Consider the following 10,352-nt stretch of genomic DNA (forward strand, 5'->3'; position numbering starts at 1 on the left):
GTTCAAACTTACTTTGAAAATTAGTGGGGGGAAGGGGTTGTTGTTTTTTAAAGCTGACTGCCGTGCTATGTTGGGGGGATGCAGTAACACCATAATTTTGTCCTGCCAAACCATGTCATCTATGATGATTCTAAAGGACCCTAACATTTCAGCTGGTGATTGTTGTGCTGATTTTCCTTCGTGTGTGACAATCATTCAGGCCAAAATGCCTGGGGTTTCGTGTTATGTGTTTAGACTGAGATTTGATGTTGATTTTTCTATATGCTCCACCTTCATGTCCTATTATTGTCCAAGGTGGAAAACCCATCAGGTAGAGGAGTTCAAAATGTATGGCATTTGATGAGAACTCAAACTAAGAAAAAATAAAATTCAACAAATGAAAAATTAGAAAAAAAGTTGACAATTGACAAAGCACATGATGAAAGTGTAAACATTTTCCTCAAACTGTACAATTGAGAGTGGAACAAAAAGTAAAAGCTCTATGAAGCAGAAGAAGAAGAAGTCAAAAATATTTATTGGAGGAATGCTAGCCATTGGAATGTAATTTTTTTAATATATATTTTGTTCATTTTTTACAGAGAGGAAGGGAGAGGGATAGAGAGTCAGAAACATCAGTGAGAGAGAAACATCAATCAGCTGCCTCCTGCACATCCCCTACCGGGGATGTGCCTGCAGCCAAGGCCCTTGACTGGAATCAAATCTGGGACCCTTCAGTCTGCGGGCCAACGCTCTATCCACTGGGCCAAAGCGGTTAGGGCTGGAATGTAATTTTAAGATTGCAAATATATGTGCAGGTTTATGCAGCAGTTTATATTCTCTTATAAATTTAGACTTACCATTATTTTGTTATATATAAAGAGACAGTGTCTTCATCTCATTCATTCATTTTACCCACCATTACAACTCTCCATTCTGTGCCAGTTCCTGAGACAATTGCTGGACAATAAATAAAGTCAGGCTCCTGTTCTCCAGAAATTCTCCATCTAGCCAGGAGACCGACATGTAATGAAGTCATTTAGAGGGAGATTACTAATGCTTATAACTTAATTGTCTCCTTCACATCTGGAATAAGCATTAGATTATTGAACCCTACCCATCCATGGCTGCCAAGATTCTAGGGGCCAGCATAAGGGAAAGCTATAAAAAAAAAGGGGGGGAGGGGAAGAAATGTAATTAGAAAGATTAGGAAGAAAATTAATATAAAATGCATGCTGTGATTTTTAAAGTTTGAGAAATAAAGAGTATAGCATAAGGCAAGAGAGGGAGAAAGAAAGAGGGAGGGATGAAAGAAGAAGAGAGGAAGGAAGGAAGGAAGGAAGGAAGGAAGGAAGGAAGGAAGGAAGGGAGAAGGGGAAAGGGAAGGAGAGGAGAGGAGGGGAGAGGAGAGGAGGGGAGGGGAGGGGAGGGGAGGGGAGGGGAGGGGAGGGGAGGGGAGGGGAGGGGAGGGGAGGGGAGAGGGTAAAGGAGGGGAGGGGAGAGGGTAAGGGAGGGAGAAGGGAGGAAGGAAAAAAGTGGGGAAAGGAAGAAAGAAGTCATATATATATTTGAGTGTCCCTTTTATGATGGCTCAAGATTACCAAAAGGGACCTCATGGTAAATTTATAAAATGATTCAACTTTGCACAAATAAGATGAACTTACGGGCTTCTATACTGGCACTGTGTTTCTTTAAAGGAGGCACATGGGCCCATGGCATCTCACAGAAGCAAACAGACACATGAGATGGAAAAGCCAGGCCTGGTCTCTGAGCCAACTGTTATTCTTTATTTCAAATGGGCATTTATGGATTTTAAGTGTTAAAATAATTATAAAGCTCTCAAATGTGGCTTCTGTGTTTTCAAAAGGAATCAAAAAGGGGACCTTCCAGAGCCAAGTGTCTGTTGGCGACATTCCTGAGCAGGATTGTGGGGAGGAGGGAGCTACATAAAAACTTGTCCCAGAGAGAGCAGAGTAGGCAGCAGGTCATGCCTGAGGGCCCGGAATTCTTCACTGAACACAAAATGTGAATGTTCAGTACCATGCATTTTAAGGACATTCTTTTTAAAAATCATACTCATACAGACTGGATTTGAGGGATCTTCTATAGCGATGAGTAAAATGTGTGGGTCGGATTTTAGTAAGGGATTCATGTTACACATCACCTTTCCTGTTTGTGTTTCCCCCGCGTGGTGCCTCGTGGTGAAAAGCATCGGCAGAGTTATGAATGTGTTCCTGAGACAAACACGGGCTGAGGGCTGGACCAGGGACCCAGAGTGACCTTGCTGATCCCCAGGGAGGATGTGGAATAAGGGGGGGTTGTGGGTTCCTGGAATGTCAGCCCGGTCTTCACACCCTCCTACTCAGGGCGGTGGGGAGTGCAAGGAACCGAGAATTACCCATGTGATTTCTTCCTGGTGCAGCCACAGGGGTCGGTGGTGGGGGCTGCAAATCGGAGGTTTATAGAAGATGATAAGGGAAATCCAGTGACTCGGGGAACATGTTGCATTGCCTTATTAAATTACGTGTGAATTTCCTATTGCTGTATAACAAATTACCACAAACGCGGAGGCTTAAATCAACACCCATTTCTTTGCACATAGTCCTGTAGGTCAGAAGTCCAGCGTGCGATTCAGTTTTGTTACAGGAGGCTTATGAGGCTGAAATCAAGGTGTTGGCTATGCTTCTTTCCGGAGGATCCGGAGAATCTGCTTCCAAGTTCATTCAGTTGTGGGCCAACTTTGGTTCCTGCGGCTCTAGAACTTGGATCCTCAAGTCCTTGCTGACTGTCAGCTGGGCCCGAGCTCGGCTCCTGGAGCCTGCCCACAGTCCTTTGTCAGGAAAGCCTGGTCCTGTTTAAGGACTAAGTCCGGCCAACTGAGGATAATCTCTCTATCTTAATGCCAATTTATTTGGGACCTTAATGACATCTGCAAAATCCCTTCAAAGCAGCATCTAGATTAGTGATTGACTGCATGCCTGGGAGAAAGAGTTTGTAACCCAGGGGTTGGGAGTCTTGGGGGCCATTTAGGCATTTGGACCAGGACAAATTAGTTAGGAAGCATCCCCAGACTAGCTAAGTGACCCTCGGGGATGGTGGCACCAACCCCCAATGAATGTTTTGGGGAAAATCGTGGGCAAATACTTTGTTGTTGTAATAATGAGAGGGGATAGGTCTCCTGGGCAGGGCCGATTGTGAGAGGACAGCCTCGCGCAATGAGGAACTGGGTTGCATTGTACACAGCTTTTGAGCACCCTATAGGCACTCATGTCAATGAAAAATCTGTGTATGATTTTCTGAACTTCTCTACATTTTTGAAGTTTTAAACTCATAGAGATAGAAAGGACTTTTGTGAACTTGGAGTGTATTTAATTATTTTATTTTAAAAACAAATGAGGAAACTGAGACCCAAAAAGGAAAAGGGAATTAATGTCGACAGACTAGGTAACGTCTATGTTGGGACCAGACCCAGTTCTCTTAAAGGAAAGGTCAAATCGGTGTTTATAAAACCACTTGGAAATAAAATTCACGTTGTTTAACTGAAGTGTTGAGAAACATATTTTCCTAAAGAGCTGATATAACAATTTAATATTATGCAACTAATCCCACTATTTTCTAATGTTAAGATGGATTAGAGAGCAAGAATTTACTAGACATTGAATTGATTATATCAAATCAGTTGTATTTGGGATAACATATCTAACTCAGCATCATCAGAGGATGTATTCATTTGAAATTATTACTGCTTATTTCTATCTCTATGATAAAATAGACCTGGGCAAAATTATGAATAGCTCAAGGTTGACTTTGGTCAATCTATATCAGAACTGGTTACTGCTTATTTCTTTTTATAGAACCTGGGCAAAATTATGAATAGCCCAATACGCAATTCATAAGGCTGACTTTGGCCAATCTATATCAGGACTGATTAGTCCAGTACCAAATACTGGGCCAATATGAAGTCCTGAATTCTACTATCGCACTTTCCCTTCTTGGCCAGAAAGGCCATATTTTTCTTTCCCTGGCTCAACTTTGTTCAAATCTACTTTGCTGCTTGCCATACGTTTTCCTATGCTGCCACCTACTGCAGATAATGAGAATAGTTTTGAATCAAGTTTTTGTCTTCTATTATTCAGTATCTTTGGATGTGAAATAGAGAAATTAGGTATTGGCCACTCACTTGGACTTAAATATCCAAATACAGGACATTTACAAGTTGCTTCCTCTAATGACTAGAGATACCTTAATGTCAACCAAAGCAAACAATCCTATACATCTCCACTTTCAAAACTCCTCTTTTGTCCTACGAGAATTATACTTCAATGTTCCTATCATATGATTCCCTTCTTAAAGCCAGTACCTACAAGAGGGTAAATACACTTCTACTGTTCATACCTTGATGTGAAACTAAGTACCCAATCACCACAAAACACAAGCCACTGGTGGACCGGGCGCCGTGGATTAGGATAACTTGTAGGAAAAGTTGTTGTAGAAGTGGGACTCTATCTCAGGAAATTCGATCTAGTTTGGCTGTGAACAGAAAAGGACACTTAGTTCCTTGGAATCTAGGCTGGAGAAAAAGGAGAGAAACACGCACGGAAGATAGGTGAAGACAAAAATAAGAGCAAAGCCTCCTGTTCCAGGCACATCCACAAGAACTTCGCAAGTATTGTCATGTGGGTCTCACAACCCTGTGAGGCAGGCTCTCGACCCACTTACAGACGAGGAAATCAGGCTTTGGGGAGTTACAATGGCCAAGGCACATGCTGGTGGCACAGCCCTTGGCTCTCAACCATGGAGCTATGCCGCCCGGAAGGCACAGTCTCAGGAGAACATGGACAAGCAGAAGTGTCGGGAACTGGAGCCAAAGCAGCAGCCTGGGTTAATATAATAGGTTTTAAGTTAATAAGTTGATTGGCTGCCAACCAGTGGTTTAGCCAAATATAATGACATTAAAAAACAGTAAGAGATAAAGCAAAACACAAAACTATAAATAAAGTAATTGATTAAAATATACAATAAATTAAAGTCTTAGCCAAGAGGGGCCTAAGTAGACATGATAACCACATGTAATGTGGTGTCCTCTATGGGATTCTGGAACAGAAAAAGGATATTAGGTAAAAACTAAAGAAATATGAGTAAGTATGGACTTTAATAAAAATAATGCATCAGTGTTAGTTCATTGATTGTGACAAATGTACCATACTCAGGTAAGATGTTAAAGAAATGATTAGAGAATGATGAACACTATGGAAAGCATCTGACTCCTAAGAGAGTTTAGAGACACATTAGCATAAAATCTGATTGTGCCTGAGGATCCAAGATGGCAGAGGAGTAGGTGGATGTTACACTCACCTCCTCCCGGGACCAAACTGGAACTACAAGTGGAGGTTTAGGAGAATATAAAGTTCTAAAGTAGCCTTATAATGAAGGCCATCGAAAAGGCAGAACGAAGCCCAAAGACAGAAAACGAAGTTAATAAATTGCACTGACTTCAGTTATAAAGAAACTTGAAAGTTAGAATTCACCAGCAGAAGCTCCTTACAGAATTCTTAGTCCTAGGGGGGAAATTAAACCTTTTTAAAATTATGAAAGTAATATAGCCCGGCTGGCATAGCTCAGTGGTTGAGCATTGACCTATGAACCAGGAGGAGGTCACGGTTCGATTCCTGGTCAGGACACATGCCGGGGTTGCAGCCTTGATCCCCAGTGTGGGGCATGCAGGAGGCAGCCAATCAATGATCCTCTCTCATCATTGATGTCTCTCTCTCTCTCTCTCTCTCTCTTTCTTCCCCTCTGAAGTCAATAAAAAAATATTTTTTAAAAAAAGTACTATAGTAATTTTAGAAAGTCTAGAAAATGAGAATATAAAGTTAAAATCACCCATAATCTCAATACCCAGAGAGAGGAGCAGAGCCACGCTTTTGAGAAATTGCCAATTTCTCAAGGACACACAAGCCAGGATGTGGGAAGGGGTCATTAAAGGGTGGGGCACTAAAGCTCACACTTCACCTTAAGTGCACCTCTCCCCAGGATTAACCATTATAGTGGGCTCTTAGAGTCAGGTTGCTTAGGATTGAACATCAGCAACATCCCTTACTAGCCAGGTAACCTTGGGCAACCTGATAAGCTTCAATGTGCTTTAGTTTTTTCATCTGTAAAATAGGGATAATGTCAATCTCATATATGACAAAGTTTAACTCAGAATATAGTGAACATTTAGCTATTGTGGTCCTGTTTTCTAAACACATATGTATATGCATTTTACAAAACAGTCTCACTAGTTTCATGCAGGAATATTTTTCCATGTTTGGGAGTCTTTAAGACAGACCAAGTATTACATTGAACAGATATAAAACCTAAAGACTCCTCAGTTGGACATTTTGGGTGTTAGTTAAAAGGGATGGATCCTTAGTATCAGGTGGCTTTGCCCGTTGAAAGCACTACAAAGTCACCTTCATCGCCAAAGACTAGTTAATGTCCTAAGGAATAAGCCAACTGGACATAGACCTTTGACAAATCTAAGGTATCAATTAGGAGGGCTTGCTGCGTAAACAAGGGCCTCTGAGTTGCAAAATTCTAGGGGGTACTGCCTTCATATGGAATACAAGTCAATGGTATCCCCAGGGTTGTACATGGCTGAGGCCTCAGGGAGAACAGTGGGGAAGACATTGATACTAGATGGAATCTTCTAGAGTACAGGCCCTTCCCAGACATCTTCATTCTGTGTTGTGTCTATCTACACTAATAAAAGAGAAACAGGCAAATTACTGTCACTCCACTACGCCCAATAGCCAATCAGAGTGAGTATGCAAATTAACCTGAAAACATGGCGGCAGCCCCGCACCCCCGCAGCTCCAGGCCTGTGGGGGTCGGAGAAGTTGGGCGCCAGCGCCTAAGGCTGCCTGCAGCCAGGGAGACCAAGAAGCCGCCTGCCCCATGATCCCAGGCTGCAGCCAGCAGCAGAAGCCTCATGTCCGCCTGCCCCATGTCCTGGGGGAGACGGAGAAACTGGGCCCCAGTGCCTGAGGCTGGGTGAGGCCCGGGAGACGAAGAAGCCGCCTGCCCCATGATCCCAGGCTACAGCCAGCCGGAGAAGTTGCCCACACTGCATCCCAGGGAAGACAGAGAAGCCACCGGCCTGCAGTCCAGGCGCCAGCACCTGCGGCTGGCTATGGCCTGGTAGATGGAGAAGCCGCCCACCCCACAGTCCTGGGCACCAGTACCTGTGGCTGGCTGTGGCCCAGGAGATGGAGAAGCCGCCCACCCCACAGTCCTGGGCACCAGTACCTGTGGCTGGCTGTGGCCCAGGAGATGGAGAAGCAGCCCACCCCACAGTCCCAGGCACCAGTACCTGTGGCTGGCTATGGCCTGGTAGATGGAGAAGCCGCCCACCCCTCAGTCCCGGGCACCAGTACCTGCGGCTGGCTGTGGCCCAGGAGACAGAGAAGCCGCCCACCCCACAGTCCCGGGCACCAGTACCTGCGGCTGGCTGTGGCCCAGGAGACAGAGAAGCCGCCCACCCCACAGTCCCGGGCACCAGTACCTGCGGCTGGCTGTGGTCCTGGAGACAGAGAAGCAGCCCACCCCGTGGTCCTAGGTGCCAGCACTTGGGGCTGCAGCCCAGGCAAAGCCACCTGCCCACCATCCCCTGTGGCTGCAGCTGGCCTGGGCGCCTATGGCTGACCAGAGGGAGGGAAGCCCGGATCCCGGGTGCCTGTGGTCAGCTGGAGGAGGGAATCCTGGGTCCTGGATGTGGGGCCAAGGCAGAGTTGGTTAGGGGCAATCAAGCCAGCAGGGGAGCAGTTAGGGACAATCAGGCAGGCAGGCGAGCGGTTAGGAGCCAGCAGTTCTGGATTGTGAGAGGGATGTTCAACTGCCAGTTATCCCGAGGGGTCCCAGATTGGAGAGGATGCAGGCCGGGCTGAGGGACACCCTCCCTTCCCTCCCATGCACGAATTTCGTGCACCGGGCCACTAGTTTTAACATAAAACAAGGAAGATGTGGGAGAGGATAAATCCTTTGCCCGAAGTTACTGAAGCAGAAGTGGAGGTCAAAGACAGGTTTGATAAGCCCTAAAGCTATTATACTGATTCCCAAACTAGGCCTGCTACTGTAGGAAGTCAGTCCGTGGTCTAAGTTCTAGTGACTAGCAGTGGGAAGGTGGGCATATTACCTAGCCTCCACGCCTATTTCCTCAGTAAAACTGAAATTTCTCTGAACCTCCAGGGATCCGATCACCCACATTAAAATGTGGGACCCAAAGGTCAAACTTCACCTTGCATAACCTTCCACGGTGTGACGTGCTACGGCATAACAGAATTTGAAAGCATTTTAATAAGTATGCTTCTCACACATGAAATATGAAAGTATTTCAAACTACACCACTACATGTAGCTGCTCTCCTGAGGCCAAAAGCAATCTTTTTACCAGCTCCTATTAGCAGAAAGGAGCCTTGTTTTGTTTCCTTCCCGCAATTTACAAAGTGACTGTATAGAAGACACACACCAAGTTAGAATTGAAAATGCATTCCTCTGGTTTCAACTCTAAGCAATTAGAATTCCCTAAATCACCATATATTTAGTTTCCAAGTGAACAAAATGTTAATAGTTACTCCTAGGAACCAACGTAGTATTCACTTAGAAGTCGGAATCACAGGTATTATTACCTCAGCGTAATTAGAGCTGAAAACTCTGAGGCAGCTGAGGCCCAAGTTCTCTGGCCCCTGGCAATGAACAGGATGAGAAAGCTCCTGTGAAAATCACAGCAAGAGCAGGAAGCATGGAGTTTCTTCCCCGCTGTCCTCATTCCTATAACTAGAAAGGAACTGTCATATTCAAGTATCAGCTGTTGAAAACAAATGTCATTGAAACTTGAATGCAAGCTGATAAATTACATATCAGTATGTCCTTATCTAGAAAATAGTAAGACTTAGCAAATAGCAAAGACATTTGTTATTTTGTTTTTTGTTTAAAAAAAAAAACAAAACAAAATACAAAAAAACACCTAATTTCTAGAAAGCAAAAAATTGCTGGGTGGCCGGGGGGGAAACACACCAAAAAACCTACATTGATTGGGGTATGTCAAATAGACACAGGAAGCAACTGAAATAATTCTCAGTGGTCAAAGCTGGAACGATTTGAGCAAGAAATTATAGTTTTGGATTATAACCCAGGGTATAAAAGAATTATCCAGGAGTTCATATTGATATAAATGATTAAGTAACAGAGAAGAGATAAATCTCCCTTGTAAAACAATTGCAAATAATTTAGAGGTATTCCACCCACAAGGAGCTGGACTCTAGCTGCTAGAGCATAATTCAACTCCCAACTCCTAAAGTGTGGGCTGTGCAGAACATAGCATGAAAGGGGGTGGGAGTAGGAAAAACAACTTCACAGTAAGTGGAGAAACTTGACAAATGTCACCTCAGCCAGGAAATCAAGTCAATATCAGCAGTGATAAAGCCTATTGATAGCATGTACCCTTTATATGTGATGAAAATGGCACTTTACCTCTGTGGTCTTCCTTCCCCAAAACTCATAACCTCAATCTAATTATGAGAAAAACATCAGATAATCCAAATAGAGGGACATCCTACAAAATACTTGACTAGTACTCCTCAAAACGGGTAAGGTCATCAAAAACATGTAAAGTCTGAGAAATTATCACAGCCACAGGGAGTCTAATAAGACATGAAAAGAAAAAGGATATTTTGTAAAAACTAAGAAAATCTGAAGCTAAGGGCTTTAGTCATTAGTGAGATGACCAATATTTTTTCATTATAATTACATACTTCTAATGATCACAAATGCATCACATTAATGTAAGATAACAAAGGCGGAAATGGATGAAGGGTATATGGGAACTGTAATATCTTAGTTTTTCTGGAAATCTAAAATTGTTCTAAAATATTTTTACAATATTTCAAAGTCTGCAAATACACACAGTAATATAAACGTATAGAAAAAACGTCAACACTAAACCAGTAATCTATATAACTATATATATAAAAGGCTAATATGCAAAATGTCCCCTTGGGAGTTCGAGCACTTGCTATGACATGCACTGACCACCAGGGGGTGGCGCAGAACAAAGGAAGGCCCTGGCCGGCAGCTGGAAGGCCCCAATCAGCTCTGATCACTGGCCAGGCCTAGGGACCCTACCTTCTAGTCCAGTGGTCGGCAAACTGCGACTCGCGAGCCACATGCGGCTCTTTGGCCCCTTGAGTGTGGCTCTTCCACAAAATACCATGGCCTGGGTGAGTCTATTTTGAGTAAGTGGCATTAGAAGTTTAAAAAATTTGGCTTTCAAAAGAAATTTCAATTGTTGTACTGTTGATATTTGGCTCTGTTGACTTATGAGTTTACCAACCACTG

The sequence above is a fragment of the Plecotus auritus genome (genome assembly GCF_963455305.1).
Source record: "Plecotus auritus genome assembly, chromosome: 1".
NCBI classification, from domain to species: Eukaryota; Metazoa; Chordata; class Mammalia; order Chiroptera; family Vespertilionidae; genus Plecotus; species Plecotus auritus.